Below are 22,103 nucleotides of genomic sequence, written 5' to 3'. Positions count from 1 at the left end.
TATTACTAATGAGATCTCCTACTGAGCCCACTCATTTCACAAAGGGTCTAAATATGTGAGATGAGCAAAGATAGTTTTCTCAAATAGAACATTTTTCTGTAGCTAGGAAATAAAATTGAAGGGAAAATTATACCTATAAAACTGATTGAAAAGATAAAGAAAGAACTCTTTATATTTCTAACACAGAGAAATGGAATCATTTTTCTGGAATGTTTTCATTACTAGAGTAAGGCGGCAATAATCAAAGTGAGATTGAAAGAGAGTACTTTTACTTTTTGTAGTGTATACATATTGGGATCTTTGGCATTTCTTTTGACACAAATAATTTTCCCAGAGATGCTGGCTGGAAGTTTCTATGCTGCTGCAGAAATAGGAAATAGAAGACATAAACAAGTGATTGGAATATTTTATGTAAGAAAATACAACTTATAAAAAGTGGTGACAAATAACAGATGAAAGTTTTGACCTGACTGAGAAAAGCGATGTCAATTTCAGTTAACAACTTAGAAATTATGTGTCTGCAAATGTGGGTCCAATAAGGAAAATCCAGGGCTACACAATGTAATTCAAGTCACCCTGCACCATAAAACCATTCTAGACTTCAGAGGGAAAGGAGTTAATGCTTTTAAAAAAAAAAAATGCTTTTAAGTCTATCTTCAAACCTGTGATATATCTTTTGTTAACTGATCTCTTAGTAGAAGATAGTGACTTTAGGGGCACCTGGGTGGCCCAGTCGGCTCAGGTCATGATCCCAGGGTCCAGGGATCTAGCCCCGTGTTGGGCTCCCTGCTCAGTGGAGAGCCTGCTTCTCCCTCTGCCCCTCCCCCAACCCCCACTTGTGCTCTCTCATAAATAAATAAATAAATAAATAAATAAATAAAATCTTTAAAAAAAAGATATGACTTTATCAAGTGATGTATTAATGAAAGTCAGTCTTGTCTAGGAGAGGGTTTTCCCAAGATACATATCTGACAAGGGACTGATATTAAGGATGATAGAAAAAACAATGGAGGAATAGACAGAACTTTGAACAGATACATCACAAAAGAGGCCAATAGGCACAGAAAGGAGTTGTTCATTAGGGAAATGCAAATTAACCAACAATGAGAAACCATATGCATTCACAAAATATGCCAAAATCTAAAGGACTGACTGTACCAGGTGCTGGTGAGGATGTGGAGTAACTATGACTCTCATAGGTTGTGGGAATATAAAATGATACAATCACTTTGGAAAAAAAGTTCTGATGCTTTCTCCCAGTCTCTGTGGGAGAGTAGGTTCCTAACTTTGGTGAACACCTTGCTACAAGTTGCAAAACTACATCCTGTCATAAAGATGTGAGAAGTTTGTTTTTCCTTTGGATAAAAAGCCAATTAGCAAGCACAGCTGGCCTATGACTTGTCCCTAACGTCACGTACTTGTCCACTAGCTTACCCCTACCACTGAAACCTCTGCCACCCTTCGTTTCAGTGGAGATGAGTTCCGACTGAGTTCTGGCCTTTCTCCTTTATTGTTACAGCCTTGAAGAGTCATCTTTGCCTGTTTAACTTTGTCTGGTCTGATTTTTGCATTGACATTGGGTAATTCGTATACATTCTTTCAAGAGTCAACTTAAATGTCACTGTTTTTTAGGAGGTCCTAATGACCTCCAGGCTACCTTCTCACACAAATATTTGGTTGTCTTTCTTCTAAACTTCCACAACATTCGGCAGGCACACACCTCAAATAAAACATGTTTCTTTTTGTTTATCTGTCTCATCTTCCAGAATAGGAGTTCCTTAATATGTAAATATTTTTTGCATCTTTGTATCTCCAGCTTCTAGAACAACTTTTGTCCTTAATTGACATCAATTAAGGAAGGTTAGATGAATTAATAATCAGATGAACAAAGATACCGAGTCCAGATATTGCCATAACATGATGCTGAGTAAAGCATGGCTACTTACTGCTTATTTAATGTCTAAAGTATCTGAGGCAATCATGCAGAACATATTATCTGATAAATGTAACATAAAAATCTATACTGAGCAAGTGAGATTATCCCTCTTCCTTCTGGAATATATCTCATTTTATGTCCTCTACTAGTTTCTAGCATTTGGGGATCTCATATATCTCCACATTCACTCAGCTAAACATTTAGCTTGAGAAACATAAAGATGCTTTATTTTTTCTTTTGGATAAGGAATAACCATATTCCTTAACTCAACTGTTGAAGCTATAAATTTGGTGAGCTGAATGTTAGAATATTGTGAGTTTCATGTCAGCCTTGACAGTGTTTTGCTAAAAAAGAAGACAACAACCTTGCTCTTTTATGCCTCAAGGCCTGTACATGTAAGGGAAAAATAGACTTCAGGGCTTATAGAGCACATCCGATTCACCACATGCCTGAGGAACACAGCTATCATTTCTTGGGTGCTAATTAGGGAAAACATATTAAGCTAACCACTCTGCAAGCATTATTTTATTTAAATACCAATTCTATACTTGAGATATCATAATCATTCTCACTGGCCCAGCTCATCTTGTTGAAATATCTCTATGCCCCTTTGTCCCAGCCACATGACCTTCTTTCTATCCTTGAATTTCCCTTCTCAGAGATTCTTGAAATTAGCTGTTTCCTCCATCTGAATTCTTTTCCCTGCAAGTCTCTGCTTGGCCGGTTTCTCTTCATCCTTCGGGTGTCAGCTTAAATCTCCTCTTCTCAGAGAGGCTTTGCCTGATGATCCAAGCTAAAGCCTCTGTCTTCTCTGCCCAGGTCACTCTCTACCTCTTCCTCTTGACTTATTTTCCATAGAGTGGCAGCTCTTAAGATGTACTCTGCATTTTGGGGATCTCTGAGACCCTTTTAGGGACTCCCGGAGAACAATATTTTCATAATAATACGACGATGTCATATGCCTTCTCTGCTGCATTGACATTTGCACTGATGGTGCAAAAACCAATAGTAGATAAGATCCTTGTGTCATAATATGAATCAAGGCAATAACACCAAACTGTATTAGTGGTCATTGTACTCTTCCACACCATGCAGTCACAGGACAAAAAAAAAAAAAAAAACCCCAAAAAACAAAAAAACAAAACAAAACAAAAAAACAAAGTCACTTAAGAACATCATTAATAAAGCAGTAAAATGTATTAATTTTAATAAACCTCTACTCTTAAATATACACTTTTTCAATAGTTTACGTGATGAAATGGGAAGTACTCATAAAGCACTTTTGATGTGTACCACAGTATGATGATTGTCTCAAAGAAATGCACTAGTGTGACTGAATTGAGAACAGAATTAGCTATTTTATATTTGATGAAACAGCAGTTCTATTCAAAGGAACAACTGAGAAACTTGGGTATTTGGCAGATATTTTCTAAAAAAAAATTTTTTTTAAAAAGTAAGTCTGTCACTTCACGGAAAACAACAGACAATATTTGTTGCCAATAATAAAATTTGAGTTTTCCAGGAAAATTAGAATTTCAGAAAATTTGTATGTGCCATCTGGAGCTTAAAGGCTTCCAAATACTTAAGACTTTTCTGATGAAAGCTGTGGTAATATCAACAAATGTGAATTTTTTAATATTATATCACGAAATCTACCAATATTGGGGAGAGGCACACAAATCCGCGAACCAATATTTTCCAAACAATCAATGCAATGCATGATATGACAAAATCATGAACCTTGATAATATTTATTTCTGAATTTCAATCTATGTTATATGGAATGGAAATATCCATTCAAAGTGCTAGACTGACGGCTTCCATTGTAACAGAGTATGAAAAGTTCATTGATAAGATTTTAGATTTTATGTTTATATTACACTGGATTTTAGATGCTACAGCATCGCGAACATTGAAGAAGCTACCATTTCTAAGTCTTATCACCAGCTTACATTCTAGTGTATATTTTTCATTATTGTTTATTGTCTATACCCATCCATCATATTGTTGCCATGAGAGGCAGACCTGCCTCTGGCTTGCTTACTGATGTCTCCTGTGCCTAAAAGAGTGACACATACTAGGTGTTCAATAAATATTTGGTTGCATAAATAAATCCTTATTTGAAAGATGAAGAAACTTAGTCTTAAAGACTTAAAGGTATGTACACAAGGCCACACACCTAGCAAGTAGCTAAAAAGGATTCAAATTCAGCTCTGTCCAATTTCAAAGCTGATGCTTTTAATTGAATCACTCCACCAAATTGCCTCTGCAGTGAAGATTTGTAAGTGGTCTTGTGACATCAATATCTAGTTTTACTATCAAAGGACTTCTAACCTTTGTGAACCTTTATAGCATCTTATGTTTGATGCGAAATCATTTTATTTTTTAAAATTTTTAACATTTATTTTATTTAAAAAAATTTTTTTTTTAATAAGCTCGATGCCCAGCATGGGGCTTGAACTCACAACCCCAAGATCAAGAGTCACATGCTCCACCGACTGAGCCAGCCAGACACCCCAATGTGAAATCATTTTAGAACTCCAGGGCACCTTCGAGGGTATTTAGTCCAACTTCTCATAGACTTAGCCAAGTCACAGAAACAGCCCTGGAGCTTCCATCCACACCCATTAAGGCAATATATACGGAACCGAGGCTGTGGAAATCACAGGAAGCTGTTTTCATTTCTCCTGCCTCATCTCCAGCTCTTTCTTTTCTAAAACCCCAGATGGTGAGGAAAGGAACAAAACAAAACAAAACAAAACAAAACAAAACAAAACAAAAACAAACAAAAAAACTGAGGAGGTGGGGAGGGGGGAGGGAGGCCTGGCATGCTAAGTTGAGGTTGAGGGCTCTAATTTTCTGACCACAGCAGAAATTTTTCTCTAGTTGACCACTAGTCACACATCCTTTAGAGGTGTGTCTTGATGAATGATACCCAGCTACACCAGGCCGGCCCCACGCTCTCAAAGACTGCAGCATCTGAAGTGAGAGAACATTCTGGCAATTCCAGCAGTTGATAGAGGCACAGACTGCAAGTCTTTAGAGAACAAGGCCCTTTGGAAATGCCTTTGCCAGGTCTCTTTTGTAGTTTAATTACTTTTCCTTTACATATGACACTTACGCCAACAACAAAAACACCACTTCATGAGTAAATCGTACCTGGAAAGCAAATGTGACTTAAAGTGTCACTCAAGAACATGTTCATGTGTGTGTTCGCAGGTAACACAGCTGGGAAGTTGGCCAATAACATAAAAAGGGGCCGTGCCACCTACACTTTGCCCTAACAGGGCTCAGGGCAATACTTCTCTCACACCAAACCCAGTGCTCAGGGAAATTCCCTTGATCAATGTTGTTCTTAAGTGCTGAGTGGCTACTTAGAGTGGTAAGCTCACCAGCTTCTAGCATAGAACAGATGATCAATACATAATCATCAAATGACTAATTTTCCACAATGCTGGTACATATTTCATGCCTTTACCATGAGTATGGTTCCTCTAATCTGGAGACATTATGGTTGTACGGAGGACCAAACAAATCCTGCTGTCTGTAGCACAGAAGGTTAAATTTGTAAATCATGGTGGTTTTATACACTTCTGTTGGTAAAGATGATATTTTAGCTTTAGAGAGATCTTATATCCAGATCACAGCTGTCAGATGAAAATAGTGTCTTAGCCTACAGCCTGACTACAAAATAGAAAATATAACATCTACCTCTTACAGCGGAAATGCAAACACAGTATCATTTAGTCGGGTGAGGAAGATATTAAAGAAGCCAAGTACTTAACTCCAACTGAGTTATTAATAGAAGGTCTAAAATTATCCCAAATAATGAATTTGCTAATTATTTTTCCCTAACCTTGGTAATGTTCACTTTATTTCTGAATTTCAATCTATGTTATATTCAGACACTAGCACAAAATAAGTGCTTAATGAATTTTTGTTGAATTAATTCGATACAGTGATTCCCATAGTCTAGTCTGAGGACACTCGGAGGTAGATGTGCTGGAGTAGCTTCTCTCCTCTCGTTGACACCAAGCTTTTGAGAACTTTCTGACTTGTCTTTGTGAAATATAACCATTATTAAAAATTAAATTGTAAAAACATACAATTAAACACATTATATTAAAATAAAGGTAATAAATACTCAAAAACCCATCACTTTGTAAATATTTTCCTACATTTTACTCTTTCTAGGCTCTGGAGATTATTTCCGTCTCTTGTATTTATATGGGAGAGATATCACATAATGGTATGCTGCTGTGCATCTCCTCCCAACTCTATGTTATCAGCCACGTGAGGAATATTTACACCAGGAAAATTGGCAAATGATGCACATCAGGCTTTTCTCTCCTCCCTGGTGAGTTGGTTATCAAAATGTTTACCGGCACAACACTTCTGAGAGTTGCCCAAACTCTTCCAGGTGGCCTACCAAGTCTTCCCTTTAATGTGAGAGGCCAGATTTTCTCCATATATGCCAACCAAAACATTGTATTAAAACAGATTGAATGCAGGGCGCCTGGGTGGCTCAGTTGGTTAAGCAACTGCCTTCGGCTCAGGTCATGATCCTGGAGTCCCTGGATCGAGTCCCGCATCGGGCTCCCTGCTCAGCGAGGAGCCTGCTTCTCCCTCTGACCCTCCCCCCTCTCATGTACTCTCTCTCATTCTCGCTCTCTCAAATAAATAAATAAATCTTTAAAAAAAAAAAAAAAAAAAAAAAAAAAACAGATTGAATGCAAAAGCAGATAGGAGTTCAACTGCAAACCAGATCATAATTTTCAGAAAATGTAAAATATGCCCTTCTCACTAATTTTTTTCTTTTTCACCAAAATGTACTGTTCACATGTACCTTTTTTTAATCTATTTTTAAATGGGTTAGTAAATATTTTTATTCTTAGTTTTAAATTCTAATATGATAAATATCGATAGATTTGACGCACAAAAGCAAAAACTCTATGGCGTTTTGACTATGAAGGGGTGTGAGATGAAATGTTTGAGAACCACTGAATTAATGGAGTAGTAAATCCCATATAGTGATTTTTTAACTTAATGTGGTCAAACTAAGAAAAGCAGGTCTGTATTCCTATGCCTTTGTGAACCTGGGAAATGAATTCCTGACCTCCTCAAATCTTTGTTTTTCCATTTGCAAAAAACAGTGCTAGAAGGGATCATCCCAAAGAACCGTTTTTTAGCTCTTAGATTCTGTAAGTATGAGAATTAGAAATGAGCTCTGCTCCTAATGTGAAGACAGGAGAAATGTTTGTGCTTTGTCATCTTTTTTATACCTCCGACCCACATCATCACTGTCTTTAATAATCTTTTCCACCTAAGCTCCTGCCCCCCAAAGGGTTTAACATTCTATTATATCACTCTAATTACAGAAGTCACTGTGTCCCAGTTGTCAAAAAAAATCATACCAGTCTTGGACTAAAGTAGATGCCATGTAGCAGACACAAAAATGCAGTGCAGACCAACAAAATGCCACGGCTTCGTGTCGCCCTATCCATTAGGTGGAAAATGAAATGCCTAAAGCAGGCAGAGTCCGAATTTAATAAAGCAAACTATTGTGCGGGCCCAGCCTTGCATCTCCCCACAGCTGCAGAGTAAAATGCAAAGACATATGCTGCCTGAGTATTTTCCGTGCAAACAGCACAATCAGGATCTGCTTGGCGTCCTTAAGAACGTGTGAATGATCAGTCAATTCCAGGCAAGTCCGTGGCGGCTCTGCCTCGGAAATCACTGCGGCAAAATGCAAATGGTGTAAGAAATAAAAGGCCCTTGCCAAGTGCGCCCAGACTGCAGCCTTCGCTTTCCTATCACATCTGCGTCTCCGGTCCCTTCGCGCACCCGCCAGCCAGAGCGGCATGTGAAATCGCTTCCCAGTCTGCTGGGAATTCAACTTCCAGATCCCTTTCAACAGCAAATGACCAGAAGAAGCAAGCCCTCCCGGCGTGAGGCCGCGCGGCGGCCCGTATGGCCAAGGGCGCGCGTGGGTGACCGATACCGCGGGGCGCCCCTGCGCCCCCATCACGGGCGGTGGGCTGATCCGGGCCCCGGGGAGGCCTGGCCGGGAGGCGGCCGCGGAATGTGGCTGCGCTAAAATGGCGGCCAGCATCTCGCTGCCGGGAGGGGCACTGCTCCCGGCCCAGGGCCGCCTGCCCTCCCCCAGCGGCCCAGTGCGCCCCGGCCAGCGCCGCCAGGCAGCGTCCGCCTCCAGCAGCAGCGCAGGCACAGCCCGGAGGCCCCGCATTGACGACGCTCAAGGCCAAGGCCAGGCGCCCGCCACGCCTTCTTTCAAGTGGGCAGAGGCTCAGCCCCGCACCGCCCTCCTCTGCGCGGCACGTGCGGCCCGGCATCGCCATGGCAACCGCCCCTTTCCCCGCTCTCTCATTATTGAACAGCTGAGGCACAGAGCGTCCCTGAACTTGTTACTGCACAAGTTAATGCGGTCCTCCGAGGGCTTGGTTTCCTAACTATTGTTCTTTGCGCAACTGACTGCTTCCTGAAGCTAGAAACACCTACCGTGTGTTTCAGATGTTCTCCCCATCACTCCTGGGCCGAAGGTCTCAGTGAATCTGATCATCCTCCTCCAGCGAAGCGCCTCAGAATACCCTGCAAGGAACCAATTCCTACCCTAATGTACTGGCACTAATCTTGGAACCGTTTTAACGTTTGGAGGCTTCAGTTTTAAGAGATATAAACCACTAGTAATTATATACAATGTAATCGTTATATATTAATAATTATATAACTACCTTCTATTTCTCGCCCACTTATAATTAATGTTTGAAGATGAAATATTCTCTCTAGCTGTGACTTATCAGTATGCCCAGTGAAATGACATTCAGGGAAGTAAGTTGATAAAACAATTATTCCTATCAATGGTGAGTAATGGCAAATAATGGCCCAAAAGGACAGATTTGTGTGCTCATTAACAAAGAAATGTAAATTAAAATAGCAAAGGTATGCTATTTTGGAAGGATTTTGTTTGTTTTTAATAATAGCCAATGCTGACAAGAGTGTGGCAAAACACTCATATGGCTGGTGAGTGAGTGAATTGGTATAATCTTCTTGGAGACAATTTTTTCAAGAAATAATTAGAGATTTGAACAAAATACAGCTACAAAATGGTCATAGCAGCAAAGTTTATAATAGTTTTTTTTTTTTAATCCAGCTAAATGTAACCTAGAGGAATGATAATCAATACAATCAAATAGAATGAAAGAATACTTAATTTCTTGAAAGACACTTTTAATTTGCTGCTAAGTGAAAAGTAGATATTAAATAGTGATTAATTTATCCTATTTTTATTTTATCTGAATGTATTTAACAAGGGAAATGTTAACAATGGTTATCTCTGGGTGGTAGAATTACAGGTGACTCTATCTTGTTTCTTACTTTTTCTTTGACATTGACAAGCATTATTTTCTACAACAACAACAAAAATCCCAAAACATGTTGTTTTTTAATTGTGTCAACAGGTCCAACCTGTTTTATACATAAATATACGTATTCATAATAATATAATTATAATCTATTTCTACACAATTAACTATATTTTTCTCAAAGGAAAATGTGAAAATTTTAATAGAGAAAAGAGCTCTGGGTCCATTACTCTGATCATTTGGTTTTTCCCTTCAGTTACCCAAGTACTTACATTTGGTTTGGAAAGGAAATCTTTCTTTAATTCTTTATGTCTATCAAAGGAAACAAAAATGGGTTTCCATTTAAAACATAATGATATTAAGGAATACACTCAAAAACATTTTAGTGTCATAAACCCTCATTAAGGATTAAGACTTTCATTTTGTTCTCATTCTCTGGTTGTAGAATTGCAAATTGAAAAGCAGTTGGTTTAAAGTGGAAATTCTTGAGTAATGCTGAAAGTGCTTCCGTGCCAGACCATGCTCATAATGGAATCCTTCCAAACCACCCTCTCTGCAGGCCCTGCACCCAGGCCCTGGGATAGCAGGGAATGGCCTGTCATCTCATTCACACATGACAAGCTGATCCTTCAGGGAAACTGCTCTCTTCCCAGCCCGGTGAGAGCGATCCTAGCTGCCATCAAGGGGTTTGTGGCAAGCCTCGCATCAGAACACTGAAGGCACCTCATTTCTGAGGAAAGCTCAAGAAGAACCCAGGCCCAAGGGCTGCAATGAAATCAGGCTTTGTGAAAGCTTGAGAACTGCTCCCTGTGAATTATCCTGAAGAAAACAAGTCATAGACCTGGGCAAAGATAGACTTACAAGAATGTTTGTTTTTACATTATCTTATAACAGAAAAATTTTGGAATCTACGTAAACGTCCAGGAATTACAGAAATTATACTATAGCTGGATGATAAAACTGTCTGCAGCTATTAAAATTGAAAATAGAGAAGAATATTTGATGGTGCAGGAAAGTGCTCACACTGCAGTGTTAAGTAAACAGAAAGACATGTTAAATATAGAATACGCAATGTGATTCTGCCTTTATAAAATCCTTTACAGTACACACAATATTTAATGTATTACATACATAATTAAAATTTAAGCTCAAAAATTATGGATTGTCAGTTTTGTTTATTTTTCTTTTACCATCTCGAATAAATCCATTAAGTAATTATTAATAAGATATTAATGGAAGAACATATGTTTTATCAGAAGCCAGAGCAAGGTACTACAGGTCCTAATCACTTTTCAGGTATGCATTTTACAGGCACCTGGAAACTCTTTCAAAGCATACATTTTATTAGCTCAGCGATTAAAGGATGATACATCACTTGGGTCACACTACCCACTTCACCCCTTCATCTGAACTAAAGTTCTGGCCCTGTCTTTCTCTCCAACCTAATTTTAGAGCAGATAAGACACCTTTCACCTGAGGACATCTGTTTCCAACACTGAAAAGCTTAGATCAAACTAAAGACTGCCCAGGCCCCAAGTAAGCACATTCTATGCATTCTTATAGTATATACCTGCTCTGGATTCTGGTCTGATTTTCCATAAACCTATCATTTCTGAAATGGAGACATGATTGGTCACATGACTCTCTGACGGACAATCCATAAGGGTTAATCCCTCCACGTGTATGGCCAAGCTTTTCAGGCTTGAAAAGGCTTTACTGCCTGCTTCCCACCCCCACTAGAGCCTCAAGTCCCACTGTACCTTTCCCATGTCCTGCGCCCAGCCATAGTGAGACTACAGCAGCTCAACAAATGGAATCTTACTATGTACTGGACATTGTTCTACTTCTGCCAGCAAACCTATAGGGTATTTTACAAATGAAGAAACTGAGGTACAGAAAGGTTAAAAAAACAGCTCCCATGGTCCACAGTCAATAAGCATTAGTTTATGAACCCAGGAAGCCTGGCTCCAGCTCTTAACTGTTATTTTCCCACCCAGATATAAAGTTTGCCAAGTAAGTCATTAGCTTCAATTAATCTCTGCCTTAGCCCAGCTCTTTCCTGTATAGGAAGTCTTCCACTTAGCCAAATTCATGCTTCTTTCAAAACACAGATGAAACTCTTCCTCAATCATCTCAGGCAGGCTTAAGGATTTTCCCCTACACCCCCACGAGTACCTCAGTTATGGTAACATACTGCTGTGAGGCATATTTATTTACCTGCTTCTATCACCAATCTGCCAGCTCTTCAAAACCAAGGTTCAAATCTCTGTTAATCTTCATACCTCCAGTGCCCCACACAGTATCTGACACGTAAGAAGTTCTTAATAATGTATGTATGTATGATTATGAGGAGTACTATATAGTTCTGCTTGCCCAAAACTATGGTCTTCCAACATCCTACCATGACAGCCACCATCTCTCCATTAGAGTTGGTGCTATGTAGGCAAACACTGGACTGGTAGCCAGAGGACCAGAGAAATGCCAGTCGCGCTCCGAAGTTTCCATCTTTGCCTTGCTGGGCTTTTAAATGTTAAATGGGGACCTATCCTTAGGGAGGGAAGAGGGAATATCAAAAAGACCTCTTAAGGTATTACCAGATATTAATTTTGACTATTTGCCAGCTATTCTGTTAGGAAAGAGGGCCCCTTGGGCACCTGGGTGGCTCAGTCGGTTAAGCGGCTGCCTTCGGCTCAGGTCATGATCCTGGAGTCCTGAGATCGAGTCCCGCATCGGGCTCCCTGCTCAGTGGGGAGTCTGCTTCTCCCTCTGACCCTCCCCTCTCTCATGCTCTCTGTCTCATTCTCTCTCTCAAATAAATAAATAAAATCTTTAAAAAAAAAAAAAAGGAAAGAGGGCCCCTTTTGTGGTGGGATGGAAGGTGGCTAAGTCTGATAAAGGACTTAGGGCTCAGCATGTGGCCAAAAACGTACACCCCTTGATGAGGCTGTATAGTCGGCAGCCTGAAAATATACTCAGGTCTGTCTACTTCGGGCAGTTCCCTGTTCTATCTCAGAGGTTTCACCAAGACAGGCAAGAAACTCACGGTCATCCATGTCAATGTTCTTGAATAGTAAAACATTATTCTTGCTGGTTTCCTCAGGCCACTGTTGGGACTGCTTGAAGCAGTGGAAGGAAACTAATATTTATGCATTAAAGCTGATACATAATGAGTAACATAAAGACATGTCTCTGTTTGCATCCTTCTTACTATTGCACCATCTTACTGTTGTGCCTGCGTTTTATTAAGCTATCTCAAATCTCTTTTGGAATGAACCTGGGGATAAATAAACATATAGGATGAAAACAAACATACCGTTGATTCACTTTAAGGGTCTGGTTTGAACTTTGCTTTGGGCTTCTAGGTTTATGTGTGACCACATTTCTTGGGGACGGTAGGATATCCTCACAGATACCAAAACAAATGTTTTGAAAGCATCAAAATCCCAGGAGCCTCTTGTCCACTTATTTGGAGGAAAATAAAACCAATTTGACCCCAAAATATTTCCTACATTCTAATTATACATATTGACTTTTTGCTATGTTAAGTTTCATTTACCATCATGGAAAAATTTGATTCATGTTCAGTGCTATTGAATTTTTAACTATGGGTTCTTTTTTGAAGTTCTGCAAAGTTCTCATAAGTATCTAGTGACTCCTTGTGGAGTTTTCTCTCTTCATGTAAATATTCACTAAAAAGTTAAGAAATCATGGAACATCAAAATTGAAGGGGTCGTGGAAGCATTTAATGCTAACTCCCATCCAGGTGGGAAGCTATTTATCAATAACCATGAAAAAGGGTTGGAAATATCTAGTGACAAGAAGGCATCTTTTGGATTCCTGACTCCTTTCCTCTCTAATGACCAAACAGACTTACAAACCAGGTTGCAATTTTCTTGGGATTTTGCCACAGAGGTAACCATTTCAATAGGGCTCAGAATGAAAGCAAAAAGAGGGAAAGAGGGGAATTACACATTGGCCAAAGTCTGTAATGTTCATTGGAATTATCTGGAGGAACTAATTCCTCAAGCCAGTTGGTCTTACTTGGCGGCCAAGTAATCAATATTCCAAGTACAATGAGGTGTCTCTCAAAAAAAGAATCCCTCTTATTCTGAAATTTCACCATTACTTTATATTTTTCGTTTTTTATTAATATCCAACAATCTTGATAGTAGGCATATGTCATTTGGGTCACAATACTAGTCTCTTGCCCTGAAAGTGTTCTATATTTCTTTTGTGGAAAACCTTCTCCTACATTGTGTGTAATCTGTGTGGGTTGCTAAAACTAGTTGCCTCAACAAGTACAACAGGCCTCAACAAATACAAAAAGACTGAAGTAATGCCATGCACCGTTCTGACCACAATGCTATGAAATAAGAAGCCGACCACAAGAAAAGAATCTGGAAAGACCACAAATACATGGAGATTAAAAGCATGCTACTAAACAATGAATGGTTCAACCAGGAAATCAAAGAAAAAATTAAAAAAAATTCGTGGAAACAAGTGAAAATGAAAACACAATGTCCACAACCTTTGGGATGCAGCAAAAGCAGTCCAAAGAGGGAGGTATATAGCAATACAGGCCTACCTCAAGAAGAAAGAAAAGTCTCAAATAAACAATCTAACCTTACACCTAAAAGAACATGAAAAAGAAGAACAAACAAACCTAAATCCAGCAGAAGAAAGGAAATAATGAAGATTAGAACAGAAATAAATGATATAGAAACTAAAAAAAATAGAACAATAAAACTAGGAGTTGGTTCTTCAAAAAAATTTTAAAAATTGATGATGATGTAATGTATGGTGATTAACATAACATAATAAAATAAAATTAAAAAACAAACAAACAAACAAAACCTTTCTCTAGACTTACTAAAAAGAAAAGAGAAAGGACTTAAATAAATAAAATCACAAATGAGAGAGGAGAAATAACAACTAATACCACAGAAATACAAATAATTATAAGAGACTATTATGAAAAACTATATGCAAAAAAATTGGACAACCTGGAAGAAATAGATAAATTCCTACAAACATATAAACTACCAAAATTGAAACAGGAAGAAACAGAAAACTTGAACAGATAACCAGCAAAAAAAATTGAATCAGTAATCAAAAAACTCCCAAAAAACAAAAGTCAGTCCAGGACTAGATGGCCTCACAGGTGAATCCTACCACATATTTAAAGAAGAGTTAATACCTATTCTTCTCAAGCTATTCCAAAAAAATAGAAAAGGAAGGAAAACTTAAATTCATTCTATGAGGTCAGCATTACCCCATACCAAAATCAGATAAAGATATCACTAAAAAAGAAAACTATAGGCCAATATCTCTGATGAATCTGGATGCAAAAATTCTCAATTGAATACTAGCAAACCAAATCCAACAATACATTAAAAAAATCATTCACCACAATCAAGTAGGATTTATTCGTGGGTTGGAAGAGTGGTTCAATATTTGAAAATCAACCAACATGATACATCACATTAATAAAAGAAAGGATAAGAACCATATGATCATTTCAATGGATGCAGAGAAAGAATTTAACGAAGTATAACATCCATTCATGATAAAAACTCTCAACAAAAGTTTAGAGTGAACATACCACAACATAATAAAGGTCATATATGAAAAACCCACAGCTAATATCATCCTAAATGGGGAAGAACTGAGAGCTTTTCCTCTACACTCAGGAATAAGACAGGGATGTCCACTCTCACCACTTTTATTCAACATAGCATTGTAAGTCCTAGCCACAGCAATCAGACAACTAAAAGAAATAAAATACATCCAAATCAGCAAGGAAGAAGTAAAACTCTCACTATTTGCCGATGACATGATACTATACATAGAAAACTCAAAAGACTCCCTCCCCCCACAAAAAAACACCCTGCTAGAACTGATAAATGAATTCAGTAAAGTTGCAGGATACAAAATCAATGTACAAAAATCTGTTGCAGTTGTATACATCAATAATCAAGCAGTAGAGAGAGAAATTAAAGAATCAATCCCATTTACAATTGCACTAAAAACAATAAGATACCCAGGAATAGACCTAGCCAAAGAGGTGAGAGACCTGCCCTCTGAAAACTATAAAACACTGATGAAAGAAATTGAAGATGACACAAAGAAATGGAAAGACATTCCATGCTCATGGATTGAAAGAACAAATATTGTTAAAATGTCTATACTAACCAAAGCAATCTACAGATTAAATGCAATTTCTATCAAAATAACCAACAGCATTTTTCACAGAACTAGAACAAACAATCCTAAAATGTGTATGGAACACAAAAGATCCCAAATTTGCCAAAGCAACTTTGAAAAAGAAAAACAAAGCTGAGGGTATCACAATTCCAGACTTCAAGTTATATTACAAAGTTGTAGTAATCAAAACAGCATGGTACTGGCACAAAAAATAAACACATAGATCAATGGAACAGAACAGAAAACCCAGAAATGAACCCACAATCATATGGTCAATTAATCTTTGACAAAGCAGGGAAGAATATGCAATGGGAAAAAGTCTCTTCAACAAATGGTGTTGGGAAAACTGGACAGCAACATACAAAAGGATGAAACTAGACCACTTTCTTACACCATACACAAAAATAAATTCAAATTGGATGAAAGACTTAAATGTGAGACCCTGAAATCACAAAAATCTTAGAAGAGAACACAGGCATTAGCTTCTTTGACATCAGCCATAGCAATTTCTTTTTGCTAGGTCCCTTGAAGCAAGGTAAGCAAAATAAAAAATAAACTATTGGGACTACATCAAAATAAAAAGCTTCTGCACAGCAAAGGAAACAATCAACAAAACTAAAAGGCAACCTCCTGAATGGAAGAAGATATTTGCAAATGACATATCCAATAAAGGGTTAGCATCCAAAATATATAAAGAACTTATAAAACTCAACACCCAAAAAATGAATAACCCTCTTAAAAATGGGCAGAAATGGGTGCCTGGGGGCTCGGTTGGTTGAGCATCTGACTCTTGGTTTCGGCTCAGGTCATAATCTCATGGGTTGTGGATCAAGCCCCATGTCAGACTCTGTGCTCAGCAGGGAGGCTGCTTGAAAGATTCCCTCCCTCTGCCCCTCCCTACTCTCTCTCTCTCTCAAAAAAAAAATAAATAAAATCAATCAATCAATCAATCAATCATTTTTTAAAATGGGCAGAAGACGTGAATAGACGTTTTTCCAAAGAAGACATACAGATGACCAATGGACACATGAAAAGATGCTCAACATTGCTCATCATCAGGGAAATATAAATCAAACCACAATGACATATCACCTCACACCTGTCAGAATGGCTAAAATCAACAACATAAGAAACAACAGGTGTTGGTGAGGATGTGGAGAAAGGGGAACCCTCATACACTGTTGGTGGGAATGCAAACTGGTACAGCCACTCTGGAAAACAGCATGAAGTTTCCTCAAAAAGTTAAAAATAGAACTACCCTACCATTTAGCAACTGCACTACAAGGTATTTACCCAAAGAACACAAAAATACTAATTCAAAGGGATACATGCACCCCAATGTCCCAATGTTTATAGCAGCATTATCTACAACAGCAAAATTACGGAAACAGCCCAACTGTCCATTGACTACTGAATGGATAAAGAAGAGATGGGGTGTGTGTGTGTGTGTGTGTGTGTGTGTGTGTGTGTGTGTGTAATGGAATATTACTCAGCCATAAAAAGGATGAAATCTTGCCATTTGCTAGGACATGGATGGAACTAGAGAGTATTATGCTAAACAAAATAAATCAGAGAAAGACAAATACCATATGCTTTCACTCATATGTGGAATTTAAGAAACAAAACAAATAAGCCAAGGGGGAAAAAGAGAGAGAGAGAGGCAAACAAAAAACAGACTCGAAAAATAGACTCTTAACTATAGAGAACAAACTTATGGTTACCAGAGTGGAGGGAGGTGGGGGGATGGGTGAAATAGGTGATGGGGATTGAGGAGTGCACTTGCTGTGATGAGTACTGGGTGTTGTATGGAAGTGTTGAATCGCTGTATTGTACACCAGAAACTAATATTACACTGTATGTTAACTAACTGGAATTTAAATAAAAACTTAAAAAGAATAAAGTAAAAACTGACAAAATTATAAAAGAGACGTGCACAGTAGGGAATGCCTTCTTCCTTCTCCCCTGCCAACATGGTTTTTAGGTGCTTCATGGAGGTTGGCTGGGTGACCTACATCTCCTTTGGGCCTCCTACAGGGAAGCTGGTCGGGATTGTAAACGTTACTGCTCAGAACAGGGCTTTGGCTGATGGACCTTGCACTCAGGTAAGAAGACAGGCTATGCCTCTCAAATCCATGCAGCTCACTGACTTCATCCTCAAGTTCCCACACAGTGCCGGCCAGAAGTATGTCCGACAAGCGTGGCAGAAGGCAGGTATCCTTACAAAATGGGCAGCCACAAGATGGGCCACGTAGATTGAAGCCAGAGAAAGAAATACCAAGATGACAGATTTTGATCGTTATAAAGTCATGAAAGTAAAGAAAACAAGGAACAACAGAATAATCAAGCTCCATGTCAGGAAGCTGCAAAAAAGCAGCTCTCCTGAAAGTTCCTCCCAAAAAAGCACCTGCTGCTAAGGGTGCCGCTGAGGCAGCTGCAAAGTTTCCAGCAAAAAAGATGGCCGCTGCAGGCAAGAAGGCTCTAGCCCAGAAGGTTCCTGCCCCAAAGCTGCAGGCCAGAATGCAGCGCCTCCAAAGTCTCAGGAAGGTCAGAAAGCTCCAGCCCAGAAAACACCTGCTCCGAAGGCATCTGGCAAGGAAGCATAAAAGCATAACGGCTATTATAAATAAGCAATAAAGGTTCTTTTCCTTTTGTATACGTAAAAAAAAAAAAAAAAACCTGACAAAATTACAAAATGAAAAAAAAATGTAGTATTTGGAGATAAAGGACTCATGTGAAAAATGCATAATTAACAATTAATACCCATTGCAAACCTTAGGATAAAATCTTTGTTTTATTGTACTTACAACTCCTAACAATCTTGTATTTTAACTGCGAACAATTTAGTGCTTTTCTCAAGATTACAGAGCCAAGAAGTAAAGGAAATGAAATTCAAACGTAGATCCATCTGATTCCAAAGGGCACGGTTTCTCTTCATGCCACCACATATAATGCCTGCTCTCTCAGCATTCTGAGATGAAACCTCTCAACTGAAGGCAAGTAGAAATATATATAGCCCTCCTAATAAAATATTAATTTTCCATTAAATCATCATGGTGAGGAGCATTTTTTATATTTTCACACATGTTTGTGAACATGCACACACACTCCCAAGAAGCCCCACATTTTCTAGGAATATAAGATTTATTTAATCTGTTTTGAACTTACTTCTTAGCCTTATCTCTTCTTCCCTGCACCCCCATACACTCCATATAGTATGAATTATTTACATGCCATGTTGACTGAAGTTTACATATACTTTTCTTTCTGCTCAAAATACCATTCCTCGGGTGCCCCCATTTTTGTCTAATCATTTCAAGGGAAGTGTCTCAGTTCAACCTTCCCTTAATTAGACCTGAACAGTGAATGAACTCAACACTCCTATCTTACAGACTTCTGAAATATCTTGTGTCTACCTCTAACCCAGGACATTTCAGTCTGGATTACAGTGGTGGTGCACTTCTTTCTGCCACTAAAGGGCAAATGACTCGAGTCTAGGAACTGTATCTATTTGTCTTTAAACTTCAGTCCCTACCCAGTTCCTGGAATATATTAAATACCCCAAAAATACCTATTGATGAATAAAACAATCAATCATTCAGAATTTTGGAAAACTAGGGCGCCTGGGTGGCTCAGTCGTTAAGCGTTTGCCTTCGGCTCGGGTCATGATCCCGGGGTCCCGGGATCGAGTCCCACATCGGGCTCCCTGCTCGGCGGGAAGCCTGCTTCTCCCTCTCCCACTCCCCCTGCTTGTGTTCCTGCTCTTGCTATCTCTCTCTCTGTCAAATAAATAAAATCTTTAAAAAAAAAAAAAGAAAGAAATTTGGAAAACTAAAACATTTTTCCCAAAGTCTAATAAACCTAGGTTAGTGTATGATAGGATGTTCTGGTTAAACAAATAATTTCCTTGAAAAATTATCTATGGAATAAATATTATCAAAGAACCACGGTATCATTTAATTTTTCCTTGGTGAAATAATTTTGGATATTATAATGGGGACATCATAGGCTCTTATTGGTTGTCATCAGTAAGCATGCTTCAACATCATTTAATAAAGAGATCTGGTTAGTGTGTCAAATGCCAAGGAACTTATTACATAGTGGTGTCACTGTTTTGATTCCAAATATCGATCCAACAGTATTTCTAAACCTAGAGGAAAAAGCTTATTTTGGAAGAAACTGTAGAAACTATATTCAGTAATTTTCTGGACATCTTAATCTTCTGAAACTGTCACACTGACGCACTGACCTTGACAAGTATGTAACCAATATTAAAGTTGTCCTAGGCAAAAACTCCTGCTTGAAGGCTGAGCCAATGACCTCCTGCCTATGCATTCACAATTTACCTGTTCTATTTTTAACATCCATGTCCTGTTCTTGGTTTGATATCCTGACTTGATATCCTATCTTGCCTTTTCACATTATATATCCTTTCAGACTCTGTCCCTGGCATTTAGGACTTCAGTAATCAGGAGGGTTTGGGCTGTAGCCCCTCCTTAACTTCTACCACTCCTTATTGCCTGTGGCGGGGACTCTACTTCAGCTCCCAGTGGACTTGTCTTTGCCTGGGCTGCTCCCAGCTTCCTCCAGCCAGAGTGGGAGAGTAGAGGAATTAGACAAAATTTTGATAAGTTTGTTATTCCTCTTTGCCATCACAAATGTACAACCAGTGCTTTATGATAAGGACCCAGTTGACACTTGGCCAAGTTGGAACAACAGGCAATTGACGGGACTTTGCGTGGGGAAAAACAGTTCTCAGCATTTCCTGAATTCTGATCCTTACATTGAATACTGTGTGTGTGCACTGGCAAGACAGTTCTCTTTTGGGTCTTAATGTCACTGTCTGTAAAACTGATTATTAGAACAGTTATCTCCAAAAAAGTAGATACCCAGATCAACGTTTGTTTGTGAAGAGTTTCGCTAGAGTTAAAAAGGCCCCTATCAACTAAACTGATGGATTTCTCCCATTTCACTTGGTGGAATACCAGAAAATCTTGATGGGATTTTAGTGTGTCATGTGCGTATGTGTGTAATGCACAGAATGTTTATATATTAAATTATGTCATTTGAACCAGACATAATTTTTAGTAGAAAATATGACTTTATTACATGGTTGCCATAAAGTCACAAGCATGGGTGTCCTAGGGTTGGGAGTTGGGGCAGACAAGCTTAAAGCAAGCATGAATTTCCATTTCTCAGTTTTCCTACATGCTCGTTCCTCAATCATTCCTTTTTTTTCAAGACAGGCTGTAGAAAGTATCAAATATCAAGAAATATATATGGAAGACATTTTAAAATTTGAGCCAATACTAGTCTCAGAAAATTGTTGCTCACTTTGGAAGCAGAATGCTCTAGCTTGGTTCGAGGAGCTCCTAATCTCCATACCAGCATAGTTTCAAAACCACTGTGCTCACATTTCAAGAGCAGCCTCTAAAGCAACTGTTCCCCCTGCATTTTTCCTTAAAATGAACTGTAAGTTAAAATAAGGTGGTTTTGCCCCAGATTGGGATTGAGATGCCAGTATTTCCAAAGAGAATGAATCCAGAGTTTAGCATAAATACATAAAATGCACATTTCTCATTTCTCATAATCTTTTACATTTTGACATAGAACATTCACACTGCATTCATTCATGAACTCGGTGCCTAATTTGAAACATATTTTCCATTGAAGAGATGATTTTATATGGAAAAGGAAATAACTCCTGTAGTCCCTCTGTGTATATTGAAAAAGAAGTCTGGAGCCATTATATAGTTTGTGCTTAAGTTTTGATTAAAAGATACCATGAAAATCCCAAGAGAGCTCAGCTCAAGGTAAGGGATTTGATTTGAACATATTGAAAAAAGATTGGGTGCCCAAATACCAGTTTTAAGTATCTTTTCTTATTGAACAATATAATAAACAATCCACATGAATGAAAAACCAGCAACTTCCTGAATCATGGTCACATCTGTTTTCCAGTCAAACTTAAATTCCCTATCTCTAAATTTAGTGAATAATTCATTTTAGATCTGGAAGAGAATTTAGTCCAATTCCCCTCATATTATAGATGAGGAAATTGAGGCACAGAGAGATTTTTCCTCCATAACCCCTCCTAATCCTTCCAGTCTCAGCTTAAGTCACTCCTTGGGGAAGCTTTCTCTGATTCCCGCCACCACCACAAATGAGATCTCCCTGATATATACTCACAAATTCCTCTGTATTTTTCCTTCATAGTGCTTAACCTAACTTATAATTGTGCAATTGTTTTCATGACTTTTTGGTTTAGAATATGTCATCACGAGGGAAAGCTCCATGAAGCTCTTTGAGCTGGATGCTTGCTGACAAGCACATGCCAGGCACAGGGAGCATGCCCAGGAAGTACTTAGTAAATCAATGTTGAAGTGGCATGCAATGACACAAATATATGTATTACTTCATTTATAAAATGAGAGGATGGACTAGATGATCTTTAAAATTTATACCAACTAAAATAAAATTTATGAATGCTTGGTGAGGTCTGATATTCTTTCTGCTCTGCCACAAATGTCAGAGAAGACAAGTCTTGCTGCTATTCATAGTTTCTCCATTTCCTGTTTGTGTAA

The 22,103-nt window shown here is 38.5% G+C and overlaps 1 pseudogene; it reads left to right on the top strand.

The window, feature by feature from the left end:
* The first annotated feature begins 17,492 nt into the window (after positions 1-17,492).
* LOC116638925 lies at positions 17,493-18,125 on the top strand (annotated as a pseudogene).
* The last annotated feature ends 3,978 nt before the right edge of the window (positions 18,126-22,103 follow it).

This window comes from Phoca vitulina, unplaced genomic scaffold (genome assembly GCF_004348235.1).
Source record: "Phoca vitulina isolate PV1807 unplaced genomic scaffold, GSC_HSeal_1.0 scaffold16, whole genome shotgun sequence".
NCBI lineage: Eukaryota > Metazoa > Chordata > Mammalia > Carnivora > Phocidae > Phoca > Phoca vitulina.
The sequence above is the reverse complement of the archived record's forward strand: the minus strand, read 5'-3'. Positions and strand labels throughout refer to the sequence as shown.